This window comes from Prionailurus viverrinus, chromosome D2 (genome assembly GCF_022837055.1).
Source record: "Prionailurus viverrinus isolate Anna chromosome D2, UM_Priviv_1.0, whole genome shotgun sequence".
Lineage (NCBI taxonomy): Eukaryota > Metazoa > Chordata > Mammalia > Carnivora > Felidae > Prionailurus > Prionailurus viverrinus.
In genome coordinates, this window is record NC_062571.1 from 39,374,545 (window position 1) to 39,394,311 (window position 19,767).

At 53.8% G+C, this 19,767-nt stretch overlaps 1 long non-coding RNA gene across 1 annotated transcript; it reads right to left on the reverse strand.

Annotated features, from left to right (window-relative positions):
- Nucleotides 1-7,531: 7,531 nt before the first annotated feature.
- LOC125147503 (uncharacterized) lies at nt 7,532-11,554 on the reverse strand. The gene is made up of 3 exons (XR_007145221.1): nt 11,417-11,554; nt 8,077-8,184; nt 7,532-7,602 (listed from the first exon to the last, which is right to left on the reverse strand). It is a non-coding gene; the product is annotated as an uncharacterized LOC125147503 (long non-coding RNA).
- Nucleotides 11,555-19,767: the final 8,213 nt, after the last annotated feature.

The following is a 19,767-nucleotide window of genomic DNA, read 5'->3' on the forward strand; positions in this document are numbered from 1 at the left end:
TTGAGGAGAGGCCAGTGTCTAAATAACACAGGATACAGAGTCCCAAAAGTCCAGAAAAATCGGAAGGGCCTCGAGCAGAGAGGCCAGTGGCTGGGCCCATTGGAGGTCACTGTGGATGAGCGAGCCCAGAAAAGTTGTGACAGTCCCCCGAACGATGAAGGATGGGCAGCGCCCATGTGTGTGTCTCTGGGGTCTGTATCTTCTAGAGCAATTTAGTAGTAAAAAGAGCAGATGGGGATGAGACTTCGGCTCTAAGGAGAGAATAACCAATGCTAGCTAATGCAGTAGAGGAACCCCGTATCTCAGTGGCTTATCCCAGCAGAGGTACACTGCGTTCCTTTCATAGTCTGATGACAATCCTGGTGGCTGTCCTGCACGGTCCTTTTACAAGTAGTGACTCAGTGACCCACGCTGCACCCACCTTGCAATTCCATCTCGGAGACCTTAGCGTCCAACTGCATGAACAGGAGAAGGTGCTGGGTGAAGGCTTGCCTACTTGCTCGTAACTATCTCCCAGCAGAGGTGGTATCTCACTTCTGCTCATTTTCCGTCGGTGAGAATTAGACCTACAACTGCATGGGGTCTGGGAATATGCTCTAATCAGGTGTCCTGGAAAAAAAAAAGTGGCTCCTTGAATACACAGAATTGTCTCTGCCACTCAAAAGCTTTCTAGACTACAGGAGAATTTGGTTCCGTTATAAGCAGAGGTAGAGGGACTGGCAGAGAGGGAGGTATGAAGGCGGGAGAGAGTGGGAAGGGCCTGGTGAAGGGCTGTGGCTGGAAGAGAGGAAGGTCCCTTCCGAGATTGGAGGGTGGAGAAGGTCCAGGCCTTTCTCAGGAGCATATTTGCATGGCAGGGAAGAGCTCAAGCTCTTGAGCCAGACTTTCCAGATGAAAATGTTCCCTTCACCATTTACCAGCTAAGTGACCTTGGGTAGGTCGCTTAACCTCACCATGCCTCAGTTTTGTCATCTGTGAAATGGGAACCTGTGCCGTATTTGTGCGGATAAAATAAGTTAATTTACAGAGTATGGACTGGAGTACTAGGCATATAATAATAGCCCCAGAAATACCCTGGATCCATACAGCCATTCATTTGTGATATATGCGCACACGTGCTTTGATCCAAAAGGGTGCACCCACAAACCCTGGGCATCTACTGCTCCCTGCTCGAGCCCTGCACGGTCACCCATCAGAACGCGTGTGTGGCATTCCAGTGCGCACATGCTCATCCTTCATTTAAACAGGCTCCTCCAATTGAGCATGTGGCAGTTTCCGGTCCTTAATGACGCTCATCGTGTAAACAGTGCTAGAGCGAGCCAGGACTCATGCCTCGGAGTACATGGGAAGGTCGATCTGTTCTAGAGGTGGAATCGTGGGGTTCAAAAGTACATGTGCTTCACTCTAGAGACCACTGTCCCCAAACTGTCCTCCATGAGGTGGCACCTTCCTCACTCCTCCCCGGAGCCCTCGATGAGGGTGCCTGCTCCCCTTGTGATAGAGGTCTGTTTAATGAGTAAGCAGGGCTCTTTTAGCCACTTGGCACCCTAAAGTCTATGAAAATCTTAGGGATATGGAAACACACACACACACACTCCAAATTAAGAAAAGAACACTGCTAGCTCCAAGTGAGTATTTAATTCGTTCCCCAAACTGGGAGGTGGCTCTGTCCGGAGACAAAGAACAAAGGCTGGGACAGGCTTGGGCTGCCCTTGCCCTCCTCTGTGCTCCGGCACCACGTGACCTGGGCAGGACGCCTAGGCTGCGTGAGCCTGAGACGCTGCCTCTCTAAGATGGGAATACAGACAAGTCCTAATACGTGGGTACCTAGGACCATGCCTGACACATAAAACGTCCCCCATAATGTCATCTACTAACGTCTTATGTCAAGAAGGCACCTGCAGTCAAATATTGCATCGTTATGTATAAATTATATCTACTGTGGGATGCAGGTGCAACTTCATATCCTGCTATGACGAGGGGCGGTCCCCCCGCAGGAAGGTAGTTCAAGCCCCGAAAATGGCTGTGTGGGTGAGTGAGGGAACAAACCAATGGAAGTGGAGAGAAGATGACAGGTGCTTGGGGGCGGGGTAAGAGAACCCATGTCCTGTGACTCCTGCTGAATGCAAAGAAACCCAGCCATGTTCCCATCTAAAATAAGGGCAAAGACTAAAGCCACAAGGTCTGGGGAGAAGTTCCCACACGTGCAGACATACACGTGAGGAGCTCGAGGGCATGGCAGATGCTTCTGGTCATACTGAATCACATGTAGATAAAGTCACTGCATTTTCTGCTCTCTGCCAGTTCTCCTGCTCAATGTCTGTTTCCCTCTTAGGCAAGCTCCCCGAGGACACGGATTTCTGCCTGTTTGATTCCCTGGTGTGTCCTACGTGCTTAGGAGCGCCTGGCACGTAGAGGGCTTTCAATAAACATTTGTCAAGTGTGATTCAACAAAATAGGAAGTTTCATTTGGGAGCTAATATGTCTCTAACACACCTCCAAGACTTTTGAACAAAGAGACAGAGGTTCTTGGGCTCAGAATTCTTCCACAGCAAGAATGGAACCACCTTGCTTGGGGGTCGTTGTGTTTATTATGGCTATCTGTCATGGTGGTCACGGGCTGCTCATGAATGTTCCAGCTCTCCTCTTCTCCTAGGCTCATGGCGGGATTGCACCCCAGCCCGCTTTAGATGCAGGCAGGCCAAGTGCCTTGCCTTGGCCAATGAGATATGCCCCAAGGTGACAGGTGTCACTCCCAGGCAGGACTTCCAAAGTCAGCGCCTGGTTTCCATCACCTTCCCTGCATGGGGGGCTCAGTGGCAGGGGAAGCAGGTGCCACAGCGGGCTGGCTTCAGCCTGAATATCTAGGTGGCTTTGAGGAGTCGACCTCCCTCGCCTACCGTGTTTGCATATATATCACTAGAAGGAAATGCCTTCTTGCCATCAGCTAGATTTTGAGGTCACTTACTGTCATAGCCCAATCTATCCTAGTTCTGGCCATCAATTCTGCTGAAGGACAGGGAATGCCCACGGAGTGGCCGAGCACGGAACCAGTGGAGGACACGCTGACACAGAAACAAGAGACTCGGGGGACCCAGAATGCCTCCCGATAGAGGGCAGAGAAGGTCCAGCTGAGGGTGGAAGCATGGGTAAGACTCCTCAGGGGAGGGACTCTAGCCTGGCCACCGCTGTAACCACCCCCCCTGAGGCTCCAAAGCAGAGCCTTGTCCTTACATGTGCCTAATACAGTTTGCTGGATAAATGATGGATAAATGGATTAATTTGAAGAAGCCCAATGCAGTGATTAGCCTTTGGACCTCTGACAATGGACAGATCAGGGCTCCAAACCCAACTCCATCACAAACTGCACATGTGACTGGGAACCAGCCCCTTAGGCGACCTGAGATCCGGTTTCCTCATCACAACAACGGGGACGATCCTTACACCCGATCGTGATACGAAGCATCACACGCAAAGTGTTTTGCTTATAACACCTGCCAGTAGCAAACACCAACGGGTTTCAGCCCCGACAATGTGACTCCGGCCAGTGATGTCTTCTTCAAAAGTCCCTTCATTGCTAAATGGACATAATGCTATCTAGTTCACAGGCTGGCCGTGGGCATTGAATGCGGTGACATAAAGCACCTGGCACGGTACCAGGGACGGTCAGCCCTGACGTTCCCTCCCTCACACGTTCCTGGAGAATTCCATGGGAGGCAGGCTTGGAAACAGGATCCTGCCACACCCACCAGGGTCCTGTTTCCAGGTCTCACGTCTCCAAAGTAGCAGCTCATTATGACAGATGAAGCCATCCAAGGCCATTAATGGAGGATAATGGGTTAATTTGTTACATCTCTTGGGGTCAAATCGAGAGTTGAACCCCACAGTCTAATGGCTTTGCTCGGGCTCTGTTAAGAGGCTGCGTGGCAGGATGGGGTACTTAAAGGTGATCTATCTCTCGGGGCTGTTGGAACAAAGGTGACGGATTCTTCCTCGGTTCAGCGGCCCTGGGGATGCTGGCGTTCACAGGCAACAGTGAGCTCAGGGCTGGAGAATTCAGAACAGGCATGGGAACTTCTCAAGCCTAAAGATTCCTCTCTTTACAGCTACAGAGCTCTACCCCCAGCCCCAGCCGGACCCTTCACCGACACACTATTCACCAGCTGTTATTGGGTTATTGGTCCTGCCCCCCCCCCACATCTAGAAGCTGCTCTCTTTTCCATTGACATTATTGAGCACCCGCTGTATACCATGCCCGGCACGTTACCAATGGCCGTTTCATTCAACCCTTCTAGAGACTGTGAATTACACAGCATTGACCTCATTTTCTAAACAAAGCACTGAGTTTGGGAAATGATCATTAAATGACCCCAAATCAAGGGAGGGAGATGACGCATGTTCTCATCCAACCTCAACATCAGTTCCTCTCCTATCTCATTACCATGACTCTCCAGACTCTAAAGTAAAGAAAGCCCGCAAGGATGACAAACCGCGTGTTCAACAAGGAACATGGGGAGGGCCCAGGGGTGGCTCTGAGGAGGAGATGGAGGACACGGTCTGATGCCCACAGGAGGAGAGGTGCCACCGAACAGATCTCTGCATCAGGGCTGCTGGACTCGCCACGCTAGAGGTTTGCAAGCTGCAAGGCTGAACCCCCTCGTCATGAGAGCTCCTCTCCAGGAAAGAAAGTCTCTGCTGTGCGTGACAAGTGCAAGTGACACCTCAGAGCTTGAAAGTATCAAGCTCTGGAGCCCAACCCCACAACTTCCGGGGGAGTCAGCAGTTTCCCCGAGGTGTCGAGTAGGCTGCTGGGAGAAGTCCTGGCCGCCCATCCTGGGCTGCCATGGGCCCTGCAGAGGCTGAATGGGACGGCCCCGTTCTGCCCCTCTGCCTTCTCTCGAAGGGGAGCGTTCCCTGAGCGACCCCGGTGGGGAAGAGGGCCCAGTCACTGCCCACTCTGGTCTCCCAGCACCAGCCTCTCCAGCCCAGTGCTTCACCCGGGATATGGTGGCAGGTTTGCTGGGAGGAGAGAGAGGCTCCAAATCTCCCCACTGTGAGGGTCTGTTCCACCGCAGTGCGCTTCCTTTCCATCTGTGAAAACTCCCCAGCACAGGGACGGCAGCGAGTTCCGTGTAAAACCCAGTAGCTTGGAGGCAGATGTTAGGAAGGGCTGAGGCCACATCAGGGTTTGGCGGAGAGGAGCGCCATGATCCGTTCTCCAGGGCTGGGGACGGGAGAGCGCCTGTGCCGTGAGCTGATGCAAACTGCAGGGTCCCGAGACCCCGGTCCTGCAGGCGGGTTCCAGGAGCAAACAGGGGAGCCTGCAGGGGGTCAGGCTCCATGTTCTCCAGCCGTGTGGGGGTATATAAATCCCATCTGTGGAGAAACATCCGCATTTCCCTCATAGGATCTGAATGCAGTTTACTAAGGTCAGGTGATCACGGGTACGCAATTTACACAAGGTCAGTATCTTTCACACAAGGTCACAGGCGTCTTTACACAAGGTCAGTACGACTGGTGGACGGAGGCAAGAGCTTGGACCTTAGTGTCAGACTGACGTCGTTTTAAGTTCCAGGTCTGCCATTTCCTCCCTCTGACGTGTGCCCTCTGTACCTGCGAGATTCTCCCCTGTCAATAGAGCCCAATGAGAGAACCCACCCTACAGGTCAAGGTGGGGATCTTGCGAATAACACAGGTCAATCACTTTGCCCAACTCCCGCTTGATGTAGTGTGTTACCAATGATCACTAATTAACACAGTTTTAACAAAATGCAGCCCCCCCCCCCCCCCGGGAGCCTGGGTAAGTGAAAGGGTGGTCATAACTTGTGATCGGCCCGTTAGCTGTGCCTCGGCAAGTGGATACCTTCTCAAGAGTTCAAAATCACACGTTTAATGAAGCCACGGAAGCATCTTTCCTACAAACATGCTTGCACTGTGTGGCTTAACCGAGCTTCTCTTCAGAGAAGCCATCTGCTTACCTGCTAGGGGCCGGCCACTCCCACCGCCAGCCTCGGTTAACCGTGTCAAGGGGCTTCATTGTTATGCCCCTGAATCCAAACTCTGCCCCCCCCCAAATCACCCCTGAGACGGAATCCGGGACCCGAATCCAGGAGGTCCCCCCACTACTCTGAGCCCCAAAAGTGAGGCTGGTGGGAGATAGCCTACCTGTTCCACTTGGCAGCTTTGCCTGCTGAATGCCAGAGCTGCTGGGAGCCAGTGAGTGGGAAAGGCACCTTTGAAGTCCTCTCTCATGCTGAGCTGCAGAAAGCGGCTTGTTGTCTTATGCAGAGAGCAGTTGAGGATATCAAAGGGAAGACGGTATGTTAAATTTTGAGTGATCAATGTTTAATAGTCGGACTTGTAAGCTGTCAGGAGTGATGCTGAAGGAGAGATTCCCTGTGAATTGCAGGGTTTGCGATGTGACGGCAGCGGGGGGGACCAGCCCTCAACAGTCCCCGCGTGTGAGCAGGGAGAGCCACAGAGCTGTGGTGGGGGCCCACACCCTACCACGCACGGACTTGCTCTGCGGGCTTGACCAGAGTGTGGGCATGATCAGGAACGAGGGGTGAGTGGGGGTATGGTCTCCATCTGCCCCAGGCGCAGTCCTTCATGCACCGGTTCATTCATTCAGCAGATATTTAAATGCAGTGGAGGGGCGGTGGGGGGGGGGCTTCGTTGGCCACGTGCCCAAAAGAACCTAAAGATCTAGCACTTGCCAGGAAACATCAATTTGCTTTTTCACTGAAACTTCTCTGGAAAATCCCAGCCTGCCCTAAGGCATCGAGGGAAGAGGCAAGTGTCACCTCTGTGCTGAGGCAGGAGGCAGGTGGGTTCCAGAGATGGTGATGCTGGGATAGAGTTGGACCGTCAGCCTGCAGGTAAGCCCTGGCTCAGTAGGCTGGTTTCCCCCTGCCTTCTGGACATCCGAACATCCGGGGGTCTCTGTCATTTACCCAAACAGCTCGGAAGGCAGGAGAGAGCCTGCGTCCCCTTGCCTCGTTACCACCAAGCCCTAGCAGATCTGGAATATGTCTTCCCAAGACCACGAGAGAGGCCCTGTCCCGCCCTTGCTGGCTGCCATCACAGCCGAGAACATGAGAGCCTGAGTCCCGGGCTCAGCCCTATTCCCTCTGGAGCTCACACTTTCTCGTCAGGGAGGCTGTGGGGCTCAGACAAGGCTGTGAGTAGGGAGGAGCTCTCCCTAAAAGCTTTTTTGGCTGGAGAGCAAGAGACAGGTCAGGGATCCCCCGCCGCAGCCTTCTTCTGTTCCCAAATTCGGGCATCCTGAGAGGATCTGGAGAGGCTCAGAGTGGGTTCCAGGAGATCCAGTTGAGGCCTGGGATGCAGAGGGAGTGAGTGGCATGAGGGCGAGCCGGGGTCCCAGCCACCTGCATCAGGCAACGTCGCTGGACCTCCGTGGGCCCCCACCGTCTCCTCCGCAAAACGCAATTTCACGACTCTGGGGGATTAAAGATTTTATTCACTTCTTTTCAAAAGCCTCGGAATTCTTCCTGAACATCAAATAACTGCTGGCAAACACATCCTGATGAGTAACGTGGAGTGAAATAGAAGCAGATGGGCCCGCTCGCTCTGGCCTGTGCTCTGGAGGAGGAAGGGAAAATCACATTTGGAGTGAGGCTGGGCTCCAGGCCACAGGAAGCCCATCAGCAGGGCGATGCAGATTTCCAGGAGGGAGGGGTCAAGGTCCCCTAGAACTTGCCAGGAGATGGGGCCTTGCCGCCTGCCATCTGGCCTTGTCAGGAGGAAAAATGAGGAAGGGTCCCGGCAGCTGTACTCTGGGGTACCGACCATGCTGCAGTGGGAGCAATGACCCCGAGGGGCCCTGGCATCGGGACTGGGGTCGTGAGGCAGGGAGCCAGGGAGACTCCCCCTTTTATTTATTCCCCGGATACGTTCAAATCAGCTAAAGCACAACATTTCCCGGGCCTCTTTCAACTGGGGGATACCCTGAGACAGATATGGTCAATGAGAGCAGCAGGTATCTGAAAAGGGACGTCTGGAAAGCTTGTTTCCCTTCTTTAGACACCGCCCCCTCCCCCTTGCCATTTCCTTGACCTCGAGGAGCACAGACTTGACCCCACACGCCAAAGATGGTGGAACAGGAGGAAGGTCAGACACTGCTAGCTTCATGCAGCCACTGCACCACCCTTGGGTTTTCTCTTTCTGGAAAAAGTGTTGATTGAGAAAAATAAATTAATGTCCACCTAGGCAGATGTTCTTTGGATATTACATGACACCGTTGCAAAAGCAAACCCTACTCCTGGATCGGCGGCCCCCGCAATTTACAGGATGACAGGATCCCCCCACCTTTGCTGGTCTCCCCTCCCCTCCTGGAGCTCAGCTTCCCTCCCCAAGCCCTCTCCAGCTGCCAAGGCCCCGCTCCAGGCCCAGCTCCAACAGGAAGTGGCCCCTCTGCAGACACCGAGGCCTCAGGCCATCTCATTCCTACCCCACCTGAGACCTTGGGCCATGACCTGCCACCCCACCTCCAAGACCATTCCACGCTAACGTCCTATCTCTTCAAGCAGAGCCCGGACGTTAGACTCATAGATCCTTGGATGTCAGGTAACGGCCACGCAGTCTATCTGGGAATGAGGGGTTTCAACATGGCATATTATGATGGAGAACATTGAGGGCAAACCGGGATGAGTCGGTTCCCCAAAGATGTCAGGGCCACACGACTGGCATGTCTAGGTACCCAGCGAGCCAAAAGCAGAGCCCAGAGTGGTAGCTGGGGTGCCTAATGCTCTAGGGTCTTGCCTCTCCACAACCAAGGCCAAGGTTGGACCGGTGCCTGTCCTTTCTTCTTGCACTGTTCCCTCCTCTCCTGCCTCCCCCAAAGCGCCCTTCATTTGCCCACCCAAATCACCTTTCTCAAAGATGGATCTAATGACCTGTCTCTCCCATTTAAAACACTTTTGCTGGCTTATCTCCATCTGACATTCAAGACTCTTGCCTGCTGGCTCTAACCTGACCTTCAGACTCATCTACCACTTCTGCCCTCCTGCCTCCCCGTGTTTCACCCTCAGCTCCCTGGAGCTTTCCCTTTTCTCAGAGCATGGGGGGGGTGTGCCCCTTCATAATCCTGAGCCTGTGCACATGCTCCGCCCCCGCCCCCTTCCTCTGCACCCCTGACCTTGTCAGCCGAGCTATTGCTGCCCCTCCTGCCTCTCCCTCAAGGCCCAGGCCATTTACCATCTCCTCTGTGGAGACTTCTCTGACCGCCCCTTTCGTAGGCCGAGTGCCTGGGCCATCTGGTGTTATGACACTGGGCCCACTGCCTGTCCCTCTTTACTTACCTGGTACCAACACCAGACCTAGGTTCCTGAAGGGCTGTCAACGTCATGTCCCCAATACCTGACTGTATCTGCACATAGTTGGCTTACGGTCTGTTTGTTGAATGAATGAATGGATGGATGGATGGATGAATGAATGAATGACTCGGTTTCCTCCAAGCAGGGCATGCACTATCTTGATTAAACAGCCAATAGTGTGCAACTGTCATATTTTGCTGCCCCCCTCCACATTCCCTCATTAGCAGCACCTTGATTTCCTTCTGGAATGTGCCTCTTCCCCACTGTGTGTGGTCTCGGTGGAGGGGAATTCGGGGCTGCTGCCTCCCATTACAAAAGCCAGCTCCTCGTGTCTCCCGGCCCACTCCAGGGAGTAAGCACGTGTCCCGAGGGCTCTTCTGGGACTTTGCATCTGGAGTGAGCGACGCAGAGCGTCAGCCAGGCTTATTGGTTGCTGACAACAGAATTCAGCTTGGTCAGATCAAAGCAGTAGGGCGAGGTGGGGGGCGTGGGTTTACTCGAAAAGGGGTGAGGTAGTCCACAGATGGGCCGGGAGTGCCAGGAACAGGCACAGGGATAGGCAAAGAGGCCAGGCCACAGCTGACCTCAGCCGAAGCGTCCTCACGAAGCTAGTCCGATGAGGACACCGAGGCTGCATCACCGAGCGCAGGGGGCCACGCAGGGGGCACAGGTGGTGCCATTCTTACAGCAGTGCCCTGCAAGGGGACTTTGCTGCTACATTTGCTGCCCCCAATCTCCCGCTGCCAGCAGAGATGCGCTTGGCCCCTGTTTCATGACCTGGCTCGTTCCTAGCTCAATCTATGGGAGAGGGGCTTGGCAGCTGACCAACCCGGGCACGCACCCGGGCCCTAGCTGCAAAGGATGCTGGGACCGCACAGATCCGCAGTGGGAGGCTGACTCTGTTGCTTCCCCCCAAGACTTTGAAGGTAGGGAATTTTCCAAGTCTAGGAAGGAAGGGGTCATCACATGATGGGCAACAGAAAAGAATGACAAAAGCCACCGGGCCCAGGGACAGAGAAGAAGGTTGGAGGTCACGCATCTCAGCCGTGGTGGCATGGTACCCAGATATTCCCCTCTACCAGGTGGTGGCTGTGGCTGTGGTTCCTAATTCGGGCCCTTGGGAGAGGCCTGGGCCACCCCATCCCCCCCCCCCCGGGTCTGCTTCTCTGGGCTCCTGTCACTTCTGTGAGCTCCCGACATCCTGCCAATAAATTCCTTTTTGCTTAAGTTAACCAGTGTTAGTGTCTCCCGGCCGCAGCCAAGCAAGGCTAAGTGAAACCACATGTAAACACGAGTCCGCGCTGCTTGTAAAACACCAAGGCAGTCCCGATAAGGCCACAGGCCTTCTGACATCCCCCTCTCCAGCATGCTCCCCAGAGGGAACCACTGGTATGTGCTGGGTACGCCTGTCCCAGAGTTACTGGCCATGCTTCTGTACAAGAGTATGTGGCCCTCCTAAATACCTCCTGGAGATAACATTCTATTTCGTAGCGCCTACGATCTCGCCAATTGTAAGATGTGCCATTATTTCACGGGCTACCAAGAAGGAAAAAAAAAATTTGCCAGTGAAACATGTTAAGATCTATCCGTTGTAAACTGCATCTTGATTGCTGGTGTAAGATGTGAAAAATACGTGTGCATTAGAGTAGGGGAAATACGGTCACAGCAACAACTCGCTTACCCCTTCCCACCTAGGCACTCAGGCAAGTACTTTGCTCGTGCTTACTCAGTGAATCGTTTATTCCACGCAATCATTTCTTGAGGCCGAAATAGAATTAGCCATATTTTACAGGTGAGCAAACTGAGGTATAGAAAGGTTAGTTTATTCGCCCAAGGTTACCAGTCTAGTAAGCGGCGGGACCAGAATTCAGAGAGGTGCCAAATGTAGAGATGGCTGGCTTAACAGCCAATGCTACGGCGTTCTGCCAGTGAGTGCCTGTGCGGATATGCGTGCGTGTGCGTGTGCCTGTGGGTCTACGTGTGCACACGTGCGCATCGTGTGTGCCTATGTGGTTGTGTGTGCGTGTGCACGTGTACAGGTGTGTGTATTTTTTAGTTAGGGAGTATCACGTTGTGTGTACCTTCTGCACCTTGCTTTGTTCATCCAATACTCTCCTGATGATCTTCCTGTATCATTACATAGGTGTCTTGCTAACGGCTGAGATACAGACAAGGCCATAAGGCCTTCGCCCTTCTCCTGTTGATGGGCATTAAGGCTGTTTCCGTTTCTGGCTCTGTGTAACAAGGCTTTAACAAAGGTCCTTGAACAGGCGTCCACGAGCCCATGTGTGAGTGTTTCTCTTGGGTAGATAATAGTGGGATTGTTGCATCATAAGGTACGTGCATTCTGAAGTTTAATAGATAAGCCACGCCCCCCTGCCAAAGCCACCCCCCTCATTTGTACCCCCGCGAGCAACCACCTCCAACCAGGGGGTGCCTGCATGTGATTTATATCCTAGACTTTTCCTTCCTCACCCTCAGGGACAAGGGGCTGTCTCAGACCTCACCCTCCTTGGCATCCGAGGCATTTACACTGCTGACCTCCTCCTCACCCCCAAAATCGCGCCCTCCCTCGGCGTCCAGAAAAATCCACCTCCTTGATTCTGCCGCTGTACATTGCACATCGCTGTCACCCGCTCCTCACTTTAGCTGGCTGGTGCCCGGCCTCACGGCCGTGTTGCCTGAAAGTGAGCTGGCCCAGAGGAGGGGTGCTGGATGGTAAAAGGCATTCTGAGGCGGCAACAGTGGGCATCCGTTGTCAATGGAAAAAGTAAGGTTGCTGCAGAACTTCTCAGGGCCTTTATTGGCAGGCCAATGTGCAATGGCAATCTCCACTGAATGCAGGAGAACTACAGACGAGCAGCCCCGACCGGCTCTATGTACCAGACAGCAGGCGCGTGTGCTGAGCCAGCCAGGAACGTGAGCAGTTCAGGGCTCTCCTTCTTCCTGCTTTCCACTGCAGCCCAGGCCCCCTGGGCTTCCACGGGACCCTGTCCTCTGCCCAGGTCTGCCTGTACCATATCCTACCCTCCACAATCCTCCCTGGGCAATGCAGAGGAAAGAGATTTGGCTAGGAGCAGAAGACTGGCCACCTGAAACCCTTGAACTGATTATTTAACTTTCACTGTTCCTCAATTCCCTCACCTGTAAAAGGTGGGGGGGGGGAATACAGTACCCACCTTAGGGGTTCTACTATGTAGCTTAGGTGCCTTCATATGGAGAGCGAGAGCAGGTGGAAGGTGCTTCACACAGCGAAGAAATAAGACCTTTCCAGACAGCAGAACTGGATTCCCAGTCTGTCCATCTCCCACCGTCTGTTTGTCCCTGACCACACTGCCCTCTTCCTCGGGATCCTATTTCCTCGTTCGTTCCTGGAGGCAGATGAGCCACACCAGAACGTTGGGTAAGTCCCTACCTTCAAGGGCCCCCAACCTGTGTCTTGCTCAGTGCTGAGTCTCCCAGAGCCCAGCGTGGAAACTACCACGGAGCACTGCCCAGTGAGTGTGGGGTGAGCTGGACTGAACCAGGGGTCCCTAGAAGGAGGAAGAAGCACTGACCTGACAGGTCAACAGGATAGTCACAGCACTAGGACAGACTCCAAGGGGGAGGGAGGGGTAGAGATATGCCAGGCCAAGAGTCTACCTTGCATATGTTGAACGTTCAAGGATATTATTTAGATTGCTAGGAATCTAGGCAAGGAGGGAAGCATTCAGGAAAGGTCTCATGCAGAGGAGGGACTCGAGATCAGCCTGGCAAGATGGGTAAGCGTTTGCACGGCTTGGGGAACAAAATTGGATATTGCAAGAGGGATATTCACAGAGCAGTCACAAGTGGAGAGAGCAAACCAGGGGGTAAGTTCTGGGTGGTGACAATTCAGGCATCTGCGTAGATGTCTGAGGATCTCCACTCTGCTCGGGGTGAGACAGACACAGCTTCCCTGCCAGGCATGTGCACAGATAAGATCTCTCCCCCGGTGAACAAAGCCAAGGTCTCCCACCCCGCCCCCCTCCAGGCTTGAAAAGCCCTCGGTGGGCAGCACTGTGGGCTTAACCATCCCCTAGAGAAGGAGGGAGTCTCGACAGAGACAAATGAGACGCGACATCCTCCTCGCTCAGCCGCCCAGGAGACCCAGACACCCCTCACGCCCATTATGAGCTCCCCTCCTCTTCTCCCTCATTATCTTCGCCGGGGTGTCCTCAGGCCAAAATAACGCACCCAACCCCTGCCTGTACCTGGGTATCATTATGATGACTCCCACTTGAAATTATTTGTTTTTCTCTATTGATCTTGGTTCGACACTGGAAAAATGTATTCTTTGTAAGGCATTCCCAAGGGCTTAATTTGTCCATGTTGGAAGCCTTTTTTAATAGGATTCTGCCCCATTGTTTATTCTGAACATTGAGTTCCGAGAGCTGAGATTCAGCTCTTTTAATAGAAACTCATTACCGGGGTCCCTCTGCATCAGAAAGCTGATACTGGCACTGCAAGGAGGAGACAAATTAGGAGCCTACCCAGGACCCGTCTGATCAGAAGGCCCCTCGGGAGGCAGAGTCACCATCTAACGCCCGCCACCCCCTCCTGTTAGGGAGACCTGGGGGTGACAGCCACCAGGTTGGTCAGAGCGCCCACAGGCCCATAGCCTACACTGGAGCTCACTGGCGACACGGGCAGCCCCCTCTACCCCTGGCCGGTTTTGGCTTTCAGAAGCTCTTCCTATCTTGAGTGGACCCTAGGCTCCTCGAGCAGGGTTTCTCAAAGTATGACCTCAGGTACCCCTGTATCAGAATCCCCTGGGGTGCCGATGTAAATTCAGGTTCTCAGGTCTCCTCCAGACAGACTTGCCTGCCATGTGGCCCCCACCTCTGGGAGCTCTCTGCTTTAGAGGACCTTCCTTGTGCCCAGGCCTGGCTGGGCTCCCAGCGCCATCAAGGTGAGGAATCCCAATATTGGACCTGGTCCTGTGTGAATCCCGATTCCCATCTCTTCCTCTTTCGCAGACACTATGTACCACTTCTGCCTTGACCCCACAGCCTCCAAGGGTTGACCAGATGTCCTAAAGACCTCCAAGGACTGAAATCCTTGGGATCATCCCAGGGCCCCGTGGTTGGACCTCTGTAGCAGGTAGGCAGCCTAGCCAGTGAGTTGCTCCCAGGGACCAGCAAAGTATTTCTTTCATAAGATCACGTGAGATTGAGCCAGCAGAATGGTGCTCACGTGATTTTGGAGGGACTCGAAGTGTTTTGCCTCACCCGCGAAACAAACAAACAAACAAACAAACAGACAAACAGGCAGTCTTGGCCTGGGGCTCCTGCCTGCCTTGGGGCCAACCCTGCCCCCAGACCGACGACATTAGAAGCATTGAGGACGAAGCCCAGGAATCTGTATTTTTGCAAACATCCCAAGGTATTCTGACAGTCCCTGAAGTTGGGAAATCTACCGAAGTGCGGTGATAAAAAAGGGAAGAAAAGGGTTTTTAGAGTCACTCAGAACCGGGTTCAAGCTGTGGTTGGCAGCTAGCCAGCTGGGTGACTGTAGGCAAATTCCTCACCCTCTCTGGGTCCCACTTAGAGCTCATAAGGATTTTTGTTCCGGGATGGTTTCAAGAGGTCTTCTAGGGACAAGGCAGCCTGCAAGCCATGCATATATAAGGCTGGCCCCACGCGTATGGCTTCCCCAGTTCCAAACCCACCATATGGCGGCAATCTAGGCAACGAGGCCTGGAATCAATCCATCAGTCAGTCAACAAATATCTACTGAAACCCTACTATGTGCCAAGCACTGTGCTCAGCACTGGTGAGACCAAAGCAGACGTGGTCCGTCGTCTCCACAGGGGAGGACAGATATTGAGCGGATGAATGACAATTCATAATCATTATTCAGTTGCAGTGGAGATCGGTCCTACCTGAGGAAGAGCAGCGTGGTGTGGAGAGCAGGGAACATCCCCATGCAGCCGTCCGAGGCAGGCAGGGAGGGCTCCTCTGAGGAGGTGATCATTCCGCTGGGACCTAGAGGTGGGCTGGCCGGGCAAAGAGGTAGTTTCTGTTCTGCTTTCTGTGTTTCAGGGATGCTTTTTCCTGCCTATTATGGCTCTTTCTGGAGGGTAACTGAAGACGGTTGATTTGGTAGCTGCCCTACACAGAATCCGTTCGAACTCAGTGGGCTCGCAGTGGGCGGGCAGGCAGGCAGGAGGCATCCCGCAGGCCCGACTGTGTGCCAGCCGCCGCCCTAAGTACTTCCCCCGTGCCATCTCGTCGGATGCCCACAGATGTGGATGCCCACAGTGGGCCCGCGTGTGGTTTCTATTTGTATCCCCTTTGAACAGATGAGGAAGACACCGAGGCTCGAAGAGGTTAACTTGTCACCTAAGTAAGGCCGCAAAGCTAATAAATGCTGGACCCAGGACCTAAGCCCGGGCAATGTGACCTGTCAGGCCCCTAGGCTAAGGCCTCCACGCCCCTCCTGCGACACTGTCTTTAGAGCCCACTCAGGGGAATCGCCTCTTCCATGGAGAGAGGGACCCAGCACACTGGAAAGTGACCTAAGACAGAGTTCACTTGAATGCTTTGACGAGCAATAACCCAAGAGGGTTCGAGGGCGACAGAGCTGAGGTCCTGTCCCCACAGCAACCAGGATGACTTCAGGCCTCCGCAGCCCCGTTCTGCAGGATGAAGAGCTGAGAGCAGGAAAGTGGTGCTCCCAGTATGTGCCTCGCAGCTCTGGGCTCCCCCAGACGTGCCCTGGGGTCGCCTTGGGTGGGTACAGGGCCATCCACTCCTGCCAGCCACCCCCAGATAAACACCGGGCCCCCCAGAAACAGCTGTTGGAAGACAGTCTCTGTGGCCATGGGAGCCGCGACAAGCTTTCCTTTCTAGCATCCTCCTTAAGTCTGTCTATATTTGTGAAGCACACATCGTGCTCTGCATGGAGGCTCCAGGCAGCTCCCTGCCCTTGAGGAGCCCCTAGGCCAGGGGAGGAGGCGTCTAGGGTCACTGCCCTGAGTAACTAGGTGTCATGGGTGGCAGGGTAGGTCCTTCCCAGCTTGGGCAGGAGCTCAGGAAAAGGCAGACGCCAAACCGACATTTGAACCCAGGATTCTTGGCACTCAGGGCCATGTTTTCTCCCCCCACCCCCGCCCCCCGCATCAAGTAAATTGACTTAGGCATCAATAAAATGGCCATTTGCTCGTGTAAAAAGCTCCAGGTAGAGTCTCGGGAGGAGAGTGGGGCTACAGGGACAAAGGCCCAGGGAAGGCAGGAGTCGAGTCTTCTGACCAAGGCAGAGGATCAGGGAAGAATCCTCAGCCAAGATGGGTTTGAACAAGACTGTCTTGTTTAAGGGTCTGACTGTCATAGTCAAGGGTCTGCTGCTGAGGAAGGCAGGGTGTCGGGGTCTTCTACTTGTCTAGCATCGTACCAGTCCTCCCCCTCATGATCATTAATATTTATTGAGAACCCCGCCGGCCAGGAGGGTCTGAGCTGTGTTGCAGCACAACCACAAGTAGCTCCCAAATCTCAGGGGCTTTTAACACAACAAAGATTTGTTTCTTCCTCACACAGGACCCATCGCAGATCCCGGCAGGTCTGCGGGGGGGGGGGGTGACCACCACGTAGGGCCTCACCCACCCGGTTGACAGGTCCTCCGCCGTCCAAAGCTGCCCCGTCTGCAGCATGTGACCCACTCAGTCACCATGGCCGCAGGGAAGGTTGGAGAATGGAGCACTGGCTTTCACGACCTAGTTCAGAAGTGACACATGTCACTTCTGCTCAGATTCCATTAGCCTGAACCCGGAACTTGGTCCACTCGGACTCAAGGTGGAGTGGGACAGGAAGGACTGTCTTCCGTGTGGTTGGAAAAGCAAAAAGCAGTAGCTGTGCCCTAGCGATATCTACGAGTGCTGATTCTCTGCCAGGCATGGATCAAACACCTTACCCAGATTGTGTCACTGACTCTGTACAGCAACCCTTGTTACTTGTTGCATCGGGGGAAACTGAGGCCCAGAAAGAATGAACAGAAAGAACCTACCCAAAGCCACCCAGCTAGGAAGGAAAGACTCACTCAAGGGGCTGGGACTTAATCCTCACTCTTCCTCCTCTTAGACTCTCAGAGGTTGTGCAACAGGACTTCAGAGATGGGCAACTTATCTTCAGCACGCAGTCCTTCAACTGGCCCAGTGAAGGCATCCGTGTCCTCTTGGCATTAGAGAGATGGGGAGAGAGACACCATTCTTCCCAGTGGCCTGGGACGATCTCCAGCCTCCTGGGATGAGAAGTTACCAGACTAAAATATTTCCCCGTGAGGGAAGGAGGCAAGTGCATGGGATTGCAAGTCTGCCCTGAGTGGCTTCTGATGTGATGAGAGAGAGAGCATGCGGGCTTCCTGGGAACTCTGCAGCTTGTTCAAGGACTCTTCAATCACAGACGCCAAGTGCAGGGAGCAATAAACAAGATCGCGACTATGGCCCAATCCGTGCGCTGGGGGGTCCGAGATTTCCATTTCAGGGCAGGGGATATAATAAGTAACCATTGACTCGCATATCCAGGTTCATTGACTTGAAAGGTCATATATTGATGGACACAAAGCCAAGGTCAATATTTGATTTTGAGGAACCATAAATCTTGATATCCATGGAAAGAGGCCATCAGTGCAGGTGTTGCTGGGTAGGGACAGGGATACATTCACGACGAGGTAATCCTGCCTCCTCTGCGATGGGTTAAGGACGCCCCTGTGCAGAATATTGGGAAGGAGGCCTGGGTGTGGTTAGCAGTGTCAAGGTAGCTCTGGGTAGCCGCCTACTTTGAAGAAAGTCCACAAAAAAGAGGAGCCGGGACTGCCAGAGTGGAGCCGTTTCTTGCCCCTGTTCACACAGATGAAAAGAAATGCCCGCCCTGCACCTTCTCCCTGCTCCCTGTTCCTCCTCCCCGCCCGTGGTTGGGGTTTACTCCCACTCTTACTGAGACGGGAGGCGGATGGAATTTCCCCATATCTGTTCTCCAACCCCCTACTCCCTTCTCCTTCAGTGCCCTTTTCATCATCTCCCCGTGCGGACTTGGGTGCATTCCCAAAGAAAGGCATGTCAGTGGAACCAGAACTGAGGCAAAGGTATCAACATCTGCCCGTTGCAGTCCCTGCTCCGGACCCTGCCTCCACCTCAGCACCCCATTCACAGCAGGGCCACCCAGACCGCTTCCCATCCCCACACAGTCAGGCATCTCATGCCCTTGTGAGTTTGCTTACGCGGCAGCCACTGCCAGAAATCTCCCTGCCCTCCCTGCCTCTGTCCATACACCTCCGCCCGGGGAGACCTCACGAATCCCCAAACGCCTCCTTTGACACGGTCTCCTTTGTGAAGCCCTCCGCACCTCCTCCGGCTGCCCCCGTAGCCACTCCGTCCCTGGTCTAACGCCCGCTTCATCCCTTAAGCCGTTTTTTGCCTGAGTGGCCATTGGTTTTCATTTTCCCACGATTGAATTCTTGAAGGACGGGGCTGCTCCTTACTTCACTCTCCGTCCCCACTGCCTGACCGTGGCAAACGGTATGTTTGCAGAACGGATGGCTGAACAGCAGGAAGGACAAATACGCCAGGGAAGGGCCTCGGCATGGAGTCTGGGCGGGAGGAGGGAGGGGAGAGGGCGACCTGCAGGACGAGGCAGGGGAGAGGCAGTGAGCACGGGAGGTGGGGGTGCTGTGAAGCATCATCCTCTCTGGTTCCTCATCCTCACAGGCAGCTGCCCTGACGGTATTAATCAAGGCCCGAGTGCGTGGAAATATCAGTCCACTCTGTTCTATTCAAGTTCCCTGGAACTAAATTATGTTGTCAGGACTGGACAGAGCAGGAATGGAAAAGACCAGGCTGGATGACACGGGGCTGTTAAAAGGAGATGAATGAGCCCAGTGGTTTCCATTCAATTTTTCAAGGTTTCCCAAGGCAAGTCTGACAAATACCACCTTATAATTTCCAGGCACCCTGCACGGTCCCCTCCACAGACTCATTTTTTTATTTCTGCCCGTCAGATTAGAAGGACAAGGGATCCTTCTTGCTGTCTTGCAAATGGGGCAATGGAGGAACTGGGGTGAGGGAAGCACTTTGACCAGGGTCAAGGTCGGGCCAAGGTCAGGGCATAAATCAGTGACACAATCAGCAGGAGGATGTAGAACTCGGAGTTCAAAGAGGAGTGCCCTCTCCGTCACCCCGCCTATTCAGCTTCTTCTGCAAAATGGAGCTGGCCAGACCCGTCTGTCAGGGCTGCTACAAGGTGTCAGGGTGAAAATGCACCTGAAAACCCTTGAAACGGGAACAACGCTATTCATTCATTCATTCATTCATTCAACCGGCGTTTACAGAGTACGTGAGTATGTACCATGGGCCAAGCCATGTTAGTTCTTCTTATTTAATGTCTACACTCGTAAAGATATAGAAAGAGGCTGAGAACTA